The sequence below is a fragment of the Giraffa tippelskirchi genome, chromosome 8 (assembly GCF_054371585.1).
Source record: "Giraffa tippelskirchi isolate mGirTip1 chromosome 8, T2T-mGirTip1v1.2.pri, whole genome shotgun sequence".
NCBI classification, from domain to species: domain Eukaryota; kingdom Metazoa; phylum Chordata; class Mammalia; order Artiodactyla; family Giraffidae; genus Giraffa; species Giraffa tippelskirchi.
Window position 1 is genome coordinate 164,050,153 of NC_137282.1, and position 14,806 is coordinate 164,064,958.

The following is a 14,806-nucleotide window of genomic DNA, read 5'->3' on the forward strand; positions in this document are numbered from 1 at the left end:
TAAACGTATTAATCATGAGTTTGGAGGGGATATTTTTACACCTTGTGCTTATTAGGAGGATGGACACTGTCACCATTAAATCAGACGCATTGAACTTGTTTTGCTCAAGAGTAGCAGGCTCACCTATTCTGTGTGTTTTCCCCATGTTTATTTTTGTGAAAACAGCATATGGATTTTTCATCTGCTTCATGTTTCTGAATGTTACATGTGACTCTTTAAAATAAAACTCAAATGGGCTTCCTTCCCAGTCGACGTGGAAACAGAGGGTGATGAATTATGTTGTCAATTTCTCTTCCCTGTCCTGGTCTTTCTTATCTCTGAACCGGAAAAGAGGGGCACGCACCTACTTTTCAAGGCATTAAATGATTTTCTTCAATTTTAACTAAGTTAATTCAAGAGAAGGAAATGTTCCTCCAGCTGTAGAGGTTCTGATATTAAAATCACTTCAGGGACTGCCGAGACTCTCGGACCTTAACCGTCAGCTGTTCTTGCCCTACTGCAGTTCATACCGAGTTCCTGGCGGCCGAATCGCCGGACGTCTGGAGCCCAGCCAGCCCCCAGAGCCACTGCTCCAGCGTAACTGCCCTTCCTTCCCAGCACTTAGACTCTGGAGCTAGAACTGAGCATGTGGAAGAGGTTCAAGAGAAGGATCTGGAAATAAGGTACCACGGGCTCACGCTGCTGGTGAGTGTCTTGACGTTCCCCAGGGCTGTGTCATGTTCTACAAAATATAAGGATCCCGTCACGAGGATCACGGACGGGGCACTTGCGGGAAGTGGCGGGAAGCCGGACTCTCCTCGGAGGTCGCCGGGCACACAGGCTGTGAAGGCAGTCAGAGGGCAGGGCTCCTGCTGAGGGTCCCTGGACTCCAGGTCGGCAGCCCAGAATTTTCCCTTGAGAGGGGCTCATGCTTGACAGGAGCTCCTGAAACGCTTGTCTCCTCAAGTGTGTGCTTCGTCTCGTCTCGTTGATGAGACTGAAAGCTCCTGGAAGGAAGGGGAGGAGGACTTAGATGACCGTACAGACAACCCTGATGAGACCAGAGACAGTTTAGCTGAACCCGTCGGCCCGTCAACACCAAACGGAGAGCAGGTGTGTTTCGTTGCTGAAAGGACACTCTTTGGGAACCAGGGCACATCTGATCGTGCGGGAAGCTCACGATCGAGGTGGCATCTTCACCATGATGTTCATGAAGGGAGAGCTGGTCCCCCGCCCCACCCCATCCCACGCGTGCCTGGAGGGGCCGGCTCCCTGCTCCACCCACAGGCAAGGCGCGGTTCGGCAGGTGCGCGAGGAGACAGAGGGAAAGGGAGGAAAGCAGGACAAGGAAAGGGGACAGAGGAGAGGACAGGGCGGGAGACGAGGTCCGGGGAGGGACCGCACTGTGAGGTCTCCCAACTCACGCTCCTGAAAATGTCTATGAACAATGATCCGTTCCTACCTTTTGAGAATTTACCACTTTTCAGTTCTTTTATCCATGGCGGCTGCGAGAAGCCCCCTGTCAGGCTGAGTGTCAGCACTGTGGACACTGAGCTGTTACATCCCAGCCTTAGAACCCAGTGGATTTGCTTCTTGGTTGCCATGCGTCCTTATGTTTTATGATTGCACCCGACGCCTGCTTATACCTGCCTGCATTTTATTCCACCCTCCAGCCGGTGCCTTCATGTGGCAGCCTGAGGCTGACCCCTTAACTGTTATCTGCTCGTTTCTCTTGTGGGGTTTGGGGGCGCGGTTCACAATGACCTGGCCTTTGCTGCTCCTCCCAAGGAGCCCCGCCCTACAAAGGCTCAGATAAGTTTTGAAAGGTCAGAGGATGAAAACCATCTTGGCATTTGATGCATATTTGCATATGCATTTAACTTACTTGGGGGGAGATAAAGAGGCGCTATTATTCAAGCAAATAAAATAATTGTCCTAATTAGTGATGAAGCTAGAATTGACATTTGAGGAGACTCAGAGTCAACATGCCGCACAAATATTTGTATAAGATGTAACTATTGATGGCACCTACTTGAGCTGCCTTAATTAACTGCACTTTAATTATCACTCATGTTTGTTTGTTCCCTTCTGGGCCTTCGTGTTTACAAACACAGATAAGAGCCCTCTACTGTGTTGGGGGACGGACATGACCCACAGTCATATGCCAGGACCTGGGTCCCAAGTCCTGTCCTTGGGTGTGAGCTGAGCTGGGCTTGGCAAACCTTTCCTCTGAAAGGCCAATGGCAGCTGCCTCAGGCTTTGTAAACCTGGCTCCGAGGAGGCCGGCCCCAGGGGCAGCTTGGACAGGGGTGCGGCTGTGCTCCTAGAAAGCTACAGAAACCGGCTGATCACCTGCGAGATGATGAGAACATTTTAGAAAACAGAAGTCAGTGGGGAGCCCAGGGCAGGCAGCTGCTGGAGGCCCAGAGTGGGGAGTCTGAGATCACACACCGCTGACACCTTCTGATGCCTGGAGGCTTTTGTCTCGTTGTATTTCCAGGTCTTGGCTCAGCAGCCAGGGTGGCTGAGGAGGGGCGTTTCTGAGGATGGGGTCACCGGGCGTGGCTGTGCCCCTGCTGCTCCCGAGTCGGCACTTTAGAGCGGCTCTCCGGCTGGAAAGGCAGGGCTCAGAGACGCCCCGGTGAAGGGGCGGCACGTAGGCCACACATGTGCCATCTGGCCCAGAAGACGTCCGGGGGTATCTGCACCATTAACTGAGGTCGCGCTGGAAGAGACGACATGAGGAGGTCAGCCGTGTGTCTTCACACGTGAGACACGTCTGATGTTCACAGATAAGCCTGATAGATGTGTGATTATAAGTTATGAATGATTATGCCACTGAAATAATCCTCACAGTGTGTCCCGAATTCTTTGAACTGCCTTCCCCAGCCCACGATCCTCACAAGGGGCTCCTGTTTCACCTCCGGGGCCCCCAAGAATGTGCAGGAGCCAACGGGGGCGGGGTGAGGAGGCTGCCTGGGGATGCATTCTCACAGCGAAGACATAAATGAGTTTCTCATTTCGAGTTTTCAAGTGTCGATATTTACACCGTGGATGGCTTTTCCCTGCATGAATTAGCAAAGGTTTGGAGGGGCTCTGAGGCCATCCGCCACGCCCGCCAAGCCTGGGCATCACCCCACAGTTTATACCTGCTGTCAGTTCCTCCCCTAGTGTTCCAGGCTTTGCTGGATGCTCACTCATCGTCCAAACAGCCCCCGGAGTGGACTTTGTAGGGTCAAGAGAGACAAGAACGTGGGCAGTGCTGAGAGGTGACCAGGTCGCTGGGCCCCCCGCGCAAGGAGCAGACTGGATACTGTCTATGTTCACATCCTGACCTTGAGCCGTTTTCCAGGTTCTCTTGCCATTTTTGGTGCAGTTGGTGGTCTTCCAAAGACACACTCGTTCCGTAAAACGTGCCATAATGTGAGCCCGAGGACCCGTCAGATGCTCCGGGCTGTGCTGTGGTCCCCAGGGCCCGAGGAGCGGGAGGGAGCGTCTGGAAGGGCGTCCAGCCCTGGACCCAAAGCCCGATGGGCCCTCCTCTCATCGGGGTCAGGCCCAGTGCCCGCAAGGGCGGCCTGCTGGGCACTCAGAAAGGACTCAGCACACCCCACACTTGCCAGAGGACTCCTGCTCTAGCAGCTGGTGAGTTCGTTTTTGGGCCTGGAGAGCTGGCCGGGAGCCGTTTCGCACACACGTGTCTACGGGAATTCCCGTCCCGTCCTCTGCGGACCGAAGGGTTCCTGGCGGGAAAGAAGAGTCTCTGTCTTCGGCAGCCGCTCACACGGGTCGACCCCCTGCTCCCAGAAGGCAGGGCTGCTCATTTACAGGGACTGACCTGCTGGCGGGCTACGTTCCCGCATGGGCAGGGTCTGGGTCTGTGGCCACTGCCAGAGTGTGGCGCTGGTGGGCGGGGATGCGGGAGGCCTGGCACAAAGCCTGCGATTCTTGACCGTGCTGATGGGGTGAGCGTGCTGGGGGTGAGCGTGCTGGGGCTGGCGCCCAGTCGCGGCAGTTCACGCGCCCCGGCCCACACCACCACTCACCCGGCTCGCAGCCCTCGTGGGCAGCAGAAGCTCCAGGAAGGTTCTGGGGGTGGGAGAGCCCGGCCTCCTGGAGAAGGGGCAGAGTGGAGCCCCAAGAGAGTGGTGCCTTTGCTAGATCTGAGGAGGCCCGCCACCCGGCGCAGGAGAAAAGCTCTCCCTTCTCTCCAGACAGCCCCGAGGGAAGACTGACTCAGAGGGAGCTCAGGGCAGGGGCTGAGTCACAGTCAGGAGTGTGTCTTGGTACGTCTTGACTCTCCTCTGGGAACTTGGAGCAGAAGCCCCGAAAGCACTCTCTACACCCCTGCCTTCTGGTGGGTGTGCAGGCCACCCTGTCCTCGAGGGGGGACATGGCGCCCCTCCTCTCATGACCGGGCAGTCTAACAAGGCCATGGCAGGAGGTTCCCAGGGCCGCGTGGGGGTGACCAGGCCCCAGGAACCCGTGCGTGGGCGCCATGCGCTAGGGCGGCGTCAGGTCTGAGCGGGGAGCGTCCTCCGGCTGTTTTCCTTCAGATAATTTTGATATGAAAAGGAGCAGTTTATACAGTGGCCCTTGCTTACTCTGCTATATTTAGCTGTTTAAAAAAACCTTCTCTCTGATCTCTTTCATGGGAACAGTCCTTTGCCCAGATCCTCTGTGACCCACTCTGGGTGTGACGACCAAGGCTAGTCCCGTGGATAAACAACAAACATCCTGGAAGGTTAGTAGGCTTCTCCGGTCAGGGAGGGGGATCATACTGGATGCGGTGGGGAGGAAGACAGCTGCTCTAAGTGACAAGGAGAGCAGGGAGAGTGTCTTGTCGGATGGTTCTCAGCTTCCTGCCGCCCTGGTCCTCTGAAGTGAGGCAGATCAGAGCAGGCGGACGGTGGGGGCGGCCGTGGCCTTAGGGGCCTCCGTTCAGGGGTCCCTCCATCTTCTCCGGCAGAGATGGCAGACCACGAGGCCCTGCCTGGAACCTGCTCCAAAGTCAGCACGTGTATTTGTTTTCATCTCATTTGAAAGTCGTTTCTGCAACTTTTTATAATCATGTACTGTATTGATATGATCAAATATACGCTTATACGTAATTTATAAATAGGTAAGTATACACCTTCAGGGCAGAGATATTCCAAGATTTTCCAGGACGAGCGGTAGAGAATTCAGAAGTTTGGCGGCCGCTGTGTCAGTGGACGCACGTGGACAGCATGGCCCATGAACCACAGGGGCATTTGCCCCCAGGAGGCGGGAGATGTGGGGCCTTGCAGACAGGTGGCTGCCAGCTCCCACACCACGGACCCAGCATCACCCCAGGCTGCCCTCCTGGCCCCAGCTCTGCAGAGCTGGCCACTGAAGCATCAGGGCCTTCACAGACCAAGTCCATCCCCACCTGGCCAGTCTCAAGTTTAGTTTCCCTTCTTCCTCTAGGGAGGCTCAGTGTCTTCCTGTAATAAACGTCTCTTCCTTTCTGTCTCCCATAAATGGATTCATCAAAACAAACATTCAAAAAAAGAAAACAAACAAACCCAAAACTAATGCGTCACACGGGAAAGAAGAAAGTGTGACGGAAGATAGGACTGACTGAGTCTCGTGTCCACACCCAAGCTTGCTGGGTTTGGGGTTTGGATTTCACTCTGGTGAAGGCTGGATGGGACCCTCTTGTGAACTGAGGCTGTACAATGCTGGCGGCAATTCCAACCAGGGTCACTTGAAATCTGCAGACCAGCTGAGGAGAACTGACGTCTAGACAATGCTGTGTCTTCCAAGAGGCAGGGTGTGTCTCCCCACTAACTCAGGATGTGAGTCCCCACTGCAGAGGTGCGGGGGTCTGACGCTCCTGTGTCAGAGTAAGTCACACGTCTGATGCCATAGCAGACGGTGGTGTTTTCAGTTAAAATCCCCAGTTGTTCCTCACTCATTGCCATGCAGTCATTTCCTTGTGTTCACGGAGGATGGGTTCCAGGGCCCCTGAGGGTGCCCAAATCCAAGGAGACTCAAGTTCCTCTGTAAAATAATCTACACACATTCTCCTTTAAGCTTCAAGTCATCTCTAGATTGCTGCTAATACCGGATACAGAGTACATGTTGTACAGATGCTGGTAAATGCAATGCTATATGTATAGTTCCCAGCACATGGGAAATTCAAGTTTTGCTTTTTGGAAATTTTTGGAATTAAAAAAATATTTTTGACCTGTGGTTGGTTGAATCTGAGGGTGCAGAGCATACAGATACACAGAGATGACCGTGTAAAGAAACACGCTGGATTTTTCATGCTGAGTTTGCGCCCTGCACTCCTGACACTCTAACTTGTCAATTCTTACATCATTTTATGTAGAGTCCATTAGATTTTCTGCATAGCTGATTATGTTGTCTGTAAATAAGACAGGTTTTGTTCTCCCTTCATAATCTGGGAGCATTTGATTTCCTTTTCTTGCCTGAATGGACTCTCAGCTGCCTGGCACAACAGTGAGAAGCGGTGAAAGCCACGACCTTGTCTTGTTCTTGATTTAGGAGCAAACCCATCAGCATTTCACCCTCAGGGGCACCTTATAGAGTGAGGAAATTTCCCTCCTATTTCCAGCTTACCATGAAGCTGGATTTTGTCAAATATTCCTGTGTCCATTGAGATCATCAGGCAATTTTTTCAGTTTATTAATATGGTAAAATATGTTGATTGATGTTTGAATGTTAAACCAACCTTGCATTCCTGGGTTAAGCCTCACTTAGTCTTAATGTGTGTGTGTGTGTGTGTGTGTGTGTGTGTGTGTGTGTGTGTGTGTGTGTATAGTATTTGATTTGCTGACATTTTGTTTAGAATATTTGCATCTGTGTTCATATAGAAACATATATATGTTCTGTGGCCCAGAATATCATCTCGGTAAGTGTACTTGAATGGAACGAATGTTCTGTCAGTGTCAGCTAAGTCAGATTGGTTGATATTTTTGCCTAAGTTTTCTATATTTTTGCTGATTTGCATCTATTTGTTTAATCATTTCAGAGAAGAAGTTTCTGGTATCCCCAGCCCTGTGAATGTGTCTATTTTTCATCAGAGTTTTATCATTTTTTGCTGCACGTACCTGGAGCCCTGTTATTGAGGGAACGCACCGTAGGATTGCTACATCCACTCCTGTATCACTGCACAATGACCTGACTGCTCTGTGAACATCCTTTGTTTTGAAATCTGTTTTTGTTTGATATTGAAGTCATCATCACAGCTTCTCTTAACAGATGTTACCATATCTGTTTCCATCCCTTCTCTTCTAACCATCAAGGGAAACTTCCTAGGGATGTGAAGAAAACAGACTCTAAATGGCCAAAAATCTGCTTGTTTGGGATATTTTTTTAAATAACTGGGTATGTAAAAAAATGAGTTTGGTGTAAGCAAGCAGGCTTTTGAACTAATGGGTCTTATTGTGCAGTGAAGAAATAATACAGGGGTTGATCCACAGAGGCTGGCATTTGGCTCATTCATATAATCTGTCAATAATCAGAGAGTTAAATCAATTTGTCAAGAAGGAAAATTAATTCATTTAAAATTATCAGAAACTCTACAGACAGCACGAATCATATCCAGAAATTGGTAGTTTGCTTTATTTTCAAATTTTGGGATCTAGGTTGACTGTATTTATACATCAAAAATCGGCTTGACCCTTATCAGTCCCATGAGGATCTTGTTCCTATTAGAAGCCATATAGCTTAGACCAAGCTGGAGTTGGGGTCGGAAACTCAGAAAACAGGAAAAAGGAATATGGCTCATTCATAATCCTTAGGATTTACCAGCCCAAACAGGAGCTGAAAGTGTCTATTAAACTCTGCTGGCTTCTGCCTTTAGGAGATGCCGTTCACCCTCCTTACAAGCCAGGTGGATACCACAGATGCATCCCTGCCGGAGAGGACCCCTGGAAAGCAGACCACAGCAGGCCCACAGTGGGCATGGTGAGACTCTGGCTCAGGAAACAACAGGTTAGCAGCAAGGTAAGGTGTGTGAAATTAAAAGATGCTTGTTTCTTGGAAGAAAAGCTATGACCAACCTAGACAGTATATTAAAAAGCAGGGACATCACTTTGCTGACAAAGGCCTGTCTAGTCAAGGGTATGGTTTTTCCACTAGTCATGTAAGGCTGTGAGAGTTGGACCATAAAGAAGGCTGGGTGCTGAAGAATTGATGCTTTCAAACTGTGGTGTTGGAGAAGACTCTTGAGAGTCTCTTGGACTGCAAGGAGATCAAACCAGTCAGTCCTGAATATTGAAAGGAAATCAGTCCTCAATATTCATTGGAAGGACTGATGCTGAAGCTGAAGCTCTAAATACTTTGGCCACCTGATGCGAAGAACTGACTCACTGGAGAAGACCCTGATGCTGGGAAAGACTGAGGGCAAGAGGAGAAGGGGGTGACAGAGGATGAGATGGTTGGATGGCATCATCAACTCAATGGACATGAGTTTGAGCAAACTCCAGGCGATAGTGATGGACAGGGAAGCCTGGCGTGCTGCAGTCCATGGGGTTGCAAAGAGTCGGACACGACTGAGCAACTGAACAACAATAACAAGGTGTGTATTCAAGCCATGGACGTGAACCAATCAAATTTGGTTTTCAGGCTACAACCCTCTCTCTGGTATGACAATGTTAGTGTCGCAGTGTGTTGGGTTTTATAGCTCAACTCGATGGATCGTAGCTGTTTATTTAGTGCTTTGGTAAACATCTTTCCTGACTCCAAACAGCCCTTTCTAACTGATGTCTTCAAGTCTGGGAACGAACGGAGTCCTTGGTCACAGGACGCCCGGGGTCCCTTACCATCGCTCCTGCACACGGCCTCCTCTACCAGCTGTTTCCGTCTCTTCATAGGATGGAACTGAAATATCAATAGCGCACTTGACTCACCAACGTTATCTGAAGTTCACACACAGCCCCACAAGGCAAAACTGCTAAAGTTTCCAGCTCGGGATTATTTGCAATGAATTGCTCTCCTGTGTTACAAATTTGGTAATCTCAAATTTCTTAGTATACCCAGGGTGAGTGATACCAGGATTTAAAATAGACCAGCCAGGCATCGCTGGAATTCTTGAAGCTACAATGGGGTAACATCTCTCCGAGGGATTTTTGCAATTCACTTGATCTTACAAAGCAGGAGGCTATTTTAGAACATTCCATCCACTGTATATAAAGCAAGCCACATTATTTAAGATAATCAGAACGTCTGTCCAGCTCAGCCTGGTTCTAGCCACTCTGTGTTTACCCCACAGAAGTGCCTTCGGAGCCTCTGCCCAGACACCAACTTGCACACGTCTGCACAGACCCGCTCACACCCACCACGATGCACATTCCCACCCGTGGATGTGGCAGGCGCTGTCTTCCTTCAGTACATGCATGTGGGTTGAAACACATTAATCACTTCTCCAAATCCTTCAAGAATTTATGCGATGATTTCAGTAACCTAGATTTCAAAGCAGGTGGGCACTCTGCCAACAGGAGCCCGGGGTGGGATTCTAGCATTTCTTCTTGATTGTTACATGCCATTAAGGAAGAGTGGCTGAGACAAGGAGGGAGAGTTATGCCGCAGAGAGGTGTGTGTGTGTTTAATGTCTTGTTTTTACAGCAATTTAAGGTTTTGAGCCAAGTCGTAAATATTTCTAATTTTAGCTGAGATCCTTACCCCCCACCACTGTGTGTGTCTTAGTCTGGTTCCTGTAGTCCCTTGGGTGACAGCCCAGGGGAAGTGCAGCCCTGCCGCCCCACATGCGCCTGGTCACCAACGGGACCGAGGCTGCTCACAGCTGATCCAGGTGCCTGTCAGCGCTAATGGATTCATCACTATTAATAAGTCAGATGGCCGACTTACGAGGCGTTGGCAGGAGCAGTGACGCTAGGAAGGATCACGTGTCCAGGTTGCCGGCAGAAACAGATCCGCCGCCAACGCCAGCCAGGGAGCAGCCGGAGCCGCTGAGTCACCTCCAGGCTGCACGCAGCCCCGGGTGAGTGCCCCTCTCTGCAGAACACAGCACGCCGTCCAGATGCCCCCACATAGCGAGGATAGTAATGCAGAGACCCAGCGAGAGGGGGAGACTGCTGCCCACGAGCTCTTACGGAGTCTGCTGGCAGAGGAGCGAACGGCGTGGGCGGCAGATGCTGAGGGTCGCTGTCCGTGTGGACAGTCCCCAGGAGCCTGGGCCACAGTCCACTTCCAGGCGTTGGTCTGAGCTGAAAGGCTGAATTCTGGTCTGTTGGGAGGGACTGAGCAGTGAGAACGGAGTCTCTTTGTTCTGGAGAGGTGTCTGGGGAGCTGGTTCTGGTTTCTGTTTGTTTAATACCTTGCCTGACTTCTTCCAAGGAATACCGTGCAGAGCACTTACATGATTGTGCAATGGCACAGTCTCTGGTGACCCGGGCATGCCCTGGGCCTGGTCGGCTGATCCAGGGGACACGTGCTCCCAGCAGAGCGAGGAGGGTAGGGTGGAGACAGCACAGATCACCCCTTCCTGTTATGTTCGGGCCACGGAGAAACAGGCCACAAATCAGCAATGATCCCACTCCTGCTGAGAAATGAAGACCTTCCTCTGGAAAGAGGATCCACCATATTTCAGGTTCATTCTGTTATCTTGCAGGATAAACTGAAAACTAGGAGAGCAAGAGATGGGAGCTTTCCTTGATTCCATCTAAAACCCCTATTTCCTCTGAAGCCATGTTTCTTAACTTCAGTTGTATTTCAAATTCAACTATTTATTTTAGAGTTAAAAAAAAATTCCTATATGTTATATTAAAATAATTTAGAACAGCTAAATCCTAAAAGGAGGAAGTATTTTGATCATATTCTATCAAAACAAGGATGAGGATGTAAGAGAAAGCTTCCAGGACAATCTCAAGGGCATCAGAAGCAAAAAAGACATTTCAACAGTCACAGGGTGGCCTGTTCTAATGACACACAAAGCAAGAGAGAGTGTTGATAAGATCTGAGTAGAGATGTTCTCTATACTATCTATCACTCTAAAGTCTTTGGACTCTTTGGATCTTTGGGGTTTTTTTAATATTTATTTATTCATTTGGCTGCACTGGGTCTTAGCTGTGGCACGTGGGATCTAGTTCCCTGACTAGGGGTAGAACGTGGGCCCCCTGCATCGGGAGTATGATGTCTTAGCCACTGGAACACCGAAGAAGTCCCTGAACTTCTTGAATATGCACATTTATGTCTTTCATCAAATTTGGGAACTTTTTTGGCAACCATTCTGTGCCATCCCCCCTCTGTCTTTTCTTTCTAGGCTCTAATTACACTGTGTGTGTGTGTGTGTGAGTCACTTCAGTCATGTCTAACTCTTTGCAACTCCATGGACTGTAGCCCGCCAGGCTCTTCTGTCCATGGGATTTCCCAGGTGAGAATACTGGAGTGGGTTGCCATTCCCTTCTCCAGGGGATCTTCCCAACTCAGGGATTGAACCCAGTTCTCCCACATTGCAGGCAGATCCCTTACCATCTGAGCCACCAGGGAAGCTCCCTAATTACACTGTGTGTATTTCAGTTCCTCTGAGACCTTGCTCAGTCCATCTTTTTGTTCTCTGTTCTTCATATTCATTGATTTCTATAGGTCAATGTTCACATTTACGGAACCTTTTGTCATCTGCACTCTCCTGTTATGCTTGCCTAGTACATTTTTCTTTTTTGATATTCTATTTTTTAACTCCAGAATGTCTATTTGATTTTTAACAAATGTCTGTTTCTCTAATGAGCTTTCCTAGTGATTTTCTTTATGTCCTAGAGCAAAACGTAAGAGTTTTTACCTGCTAATTGCAGCAGCTGGGTCATCCTGGGTCCACCTCCTGTGAAACTCGAGTTTCTCCAAATGTCTGATTTTTTTATCCTTTTTTGGGATTCGCAGTTGATTTGCTGCAAGGACTCTGAATTGCAGTATGTTCCTCTTGAGACTGGTGGGTTTTTATTTGAGCACAGGGCTGGGCTGACTGAGCTCCACACACAGTCCCTCAGCGCTCTTCCCCTCCAAGCGCGGCTCCCCCACACCTCAGCGCTCTCCCCCCCCAAGCGTGGCTCCCCCACACCTCAGCGCTCCCCCCCCCAACCTCGGGCTCCCCCACACCTCAGCGCCCCCCCCCCAAGCGCGGGCTCCCCCACACCTCAGCGCTCTCCCCCCCCAACCTCGGGCTCCCCCACACCTCAGCGCCCCCCCCCCAAGCGCGGGCTCCCCCACACCTCAGCGCTCTCCCCCCCCAAGCGCGGGCTCCCCGACACCTCAGCGCTCTTCCCTCCCCAAGCACGGGCTCCCCCACACCTCAGCGCTCTTCCCTCCCCAAGCGCGGGCTCCCCCACACCTCAGCGCTCTTCCCTCCCCAAGCGCGGGCTCCCCGACACCTCAGCGCTCCCCCCCCCAACCTCGGGCTCCCCCACACCTCAGCGCTCTCCCCCCCCAACCTCGGGCTCCCCCACACCTCAGCGCCCCCCCCCCAAGCGCGGGCTCCCCCACACCTCAGCGCTCTCCCCCCCCAAGCGCGGGCTCCTCCACACCTCAGCGCTCTCCCCCGCCAACCTCGGGCTCCCCCACACCTCAGCGCTCTTCCCTCCCCAAGCGCGGGCTCCCCGACACCTCAGCGCTCTCCCCCCCCAACCTCGGGCTCCCCCACACCTCAGCGCTCCCCCCCCCCAACCTCGGGCTCCCCCACACCTCAGCGCTCTCCCCCCCCAACCTCGGGCTCCCCCACACCTCAGCGCTCTCCCCCCCCAACCTCGGGCTCCCCCACACCTCAGCGCTCTCCCCCCCCAAGCGCGGGCTCCTCCACACCTCAGCTGCCTTTGGTTTCTCTCCAGTTCCCTCAGGGAGTGGTTCTTAGTTGACAAGAGTTTTTGTTTTCTTTCCAAGGAAGTTTCCTAATGGATTCGGTGAGAGTACAATAATACTCAACATGAGTAAAGATGCCATTGGCTGTTGGGCTGAAAGAATTCTGGGTAAATGCCGCAAAGTGGAAAATTAGAAACACTCAGAGGGCACCTTGGAGGCCTCACTGACATTTCCTTCCTGCGTGTCACCTGCGGTGGAGCCGGCAGCAGTCACAGGAGTGAAGGGCTCTTACACACTGTAGGCTGGGATCTGAGGAGGGTGTGTGTACACTCACGGGAAGCTGGGATCTGAGGGGGGTGTGTGTACACACACGGGAAGCTTGGATCTGAGGGGGGTTGTGTACACACACGGGAAGCTGGGACCTGAGGGGGGTGTGTGTACACTCATGGGAAGCTGGGATCTGAGAGGGGTGTGTGTACACTCACGGGAAGCTGGGATCTGAGGGGGGGGTGTGTACACTCATGGGAAGCTGGGATCTGAGGGGGGGTTGTGTACACACACGGGAAGCTGGGATCTGAGGGGGGTGTGTGTACACACATGGGAAGCTGGGATCTGAGGGGGGTATGTGTACACACACTGTAGGCTGGGATCTGAGGGGTGTGTGTGTAAACATATACTCTGCTGCACAGCAGAGACCGACACAACAGTGCGAAGCAACTACACTCCAATAACAGTGTTCTAACGTGCAGATGCTCGGGTGGGACGGCATACGCCTGCCAGGTGCCAGGGAGCTGCTTCCCTCCAAACCTGCCGACCGCGGACACTCACCCCCTTCAGGGATCAGCTTCCTCACTCACAGATACGGCCAGACTGTCCGAATTTCTCCGTGGAAGATCAACAGGACACTTGTATTCTGAAGAAGAAAGAAACTGATTAAACAGACAAGGATATTCACATTTAATAGAAGTCAGCTGCCCTCACACTACTCACCTTCAGTTCAATTCAGTCACTCAGTCGTGTCCGACTCTTTGCGACCCCATGGACTGCAGCATGCCAGGCCTCCCTGTCCATCACCAACTCCCAGAATTTACTCAAACTCATGTCCGTTGAGTCGGTGATGCCATCCAACCATCTCATCCTCTGTCATCCCCTTCTTCTCCCACCTTCAATCTTTCACAGCATCAAGGTCTTGTCTAATGAGTCAGTTCTTCGCATCAGGTGGCCAAAGTACTGGAGTTTCAGCTTCAGCGGCAGTCCTTCCAATGAATATTCAAGACTGATCTCTTTTAGGATGGACTGGTCGGATCTCCTTGCAGTCCAAGGTACTCTCAAGAGTCTTCTCCAACACCACAGTTCAAAAGCATCAATTCTTTGTTGCTCAGCTTTCTTTATAGTCCAACTCTCACATCCATCCATGACTTCTGAAAAAACCATAGCTTTGACTAGATGGACCTTTGCTGGCAAAGTAATGTCTCTGCTTTTTAATATGCTGTATAGGTTAGTCATGACTTTTCTTCCAAGGAGCAAGCATCTTTTAATTTCATAGTTGCAGTCACCATCTGCAGTGATTTTGGAGCCCAAGAAAATAAAATCTGTCACTGTTTCCACTCTTTCCCCATCTATTTGCCATAATGTGATGGGACCAGTTAATCCCCACCTTTAAAGTTTAAGCCTGAGGGGTGAATGTCTAACTGCAAAAGCAGGTGTATATTCGGGGTTCAGGTGGGTTTCCTCGGTGGGTAGAGCATCATGCAGATGTATACACACACCCACATACACACCCCTGAGTCCAGGCCCAAGGTCCGCACTGAGCACCGACAGCCTTAGGAGGAGAGTTAAGTCCCCTGTAAAATCGAAATTTAAACTGCACTAAAATTTTGGTGTGTTATTATCCCGGCCCAGGGGCTGCAGCGTCCCGCACGTGTAGCTGCTCCATGAGCACCCCCAGGTTTCTGGGGTGCTCGGCCCCGCTGGTCAGAGCTGGGAACGCTCTGTCCTGGTTTGCATTCCTCCGGGGCATCCCTGGTGA

General features: G+C 51.2%; 1 long non-coding RNA gene across 1 annotated transcript; it reads left to right on the plus strand.

Moving 5' to 3' along the window:
• Positions 1–9,892: 9,892 nt before the first annotated feature.
• LOC145516375 (uncharacterized) lies at positions 9,893–14,390 on the plus strand. The gene is made up of 3 exons (XR_014061329.1): positions 9,893–9,970; positions 12,863–13,074; positions 13,527–14,390. It is a non-coding gene; the product is annotated as an uncharacterized LOC145516375 (long non-coding RNA).
• The last annotated feature ends 416 nt before the right edge of the window (positions 14,391–14,806 follow it).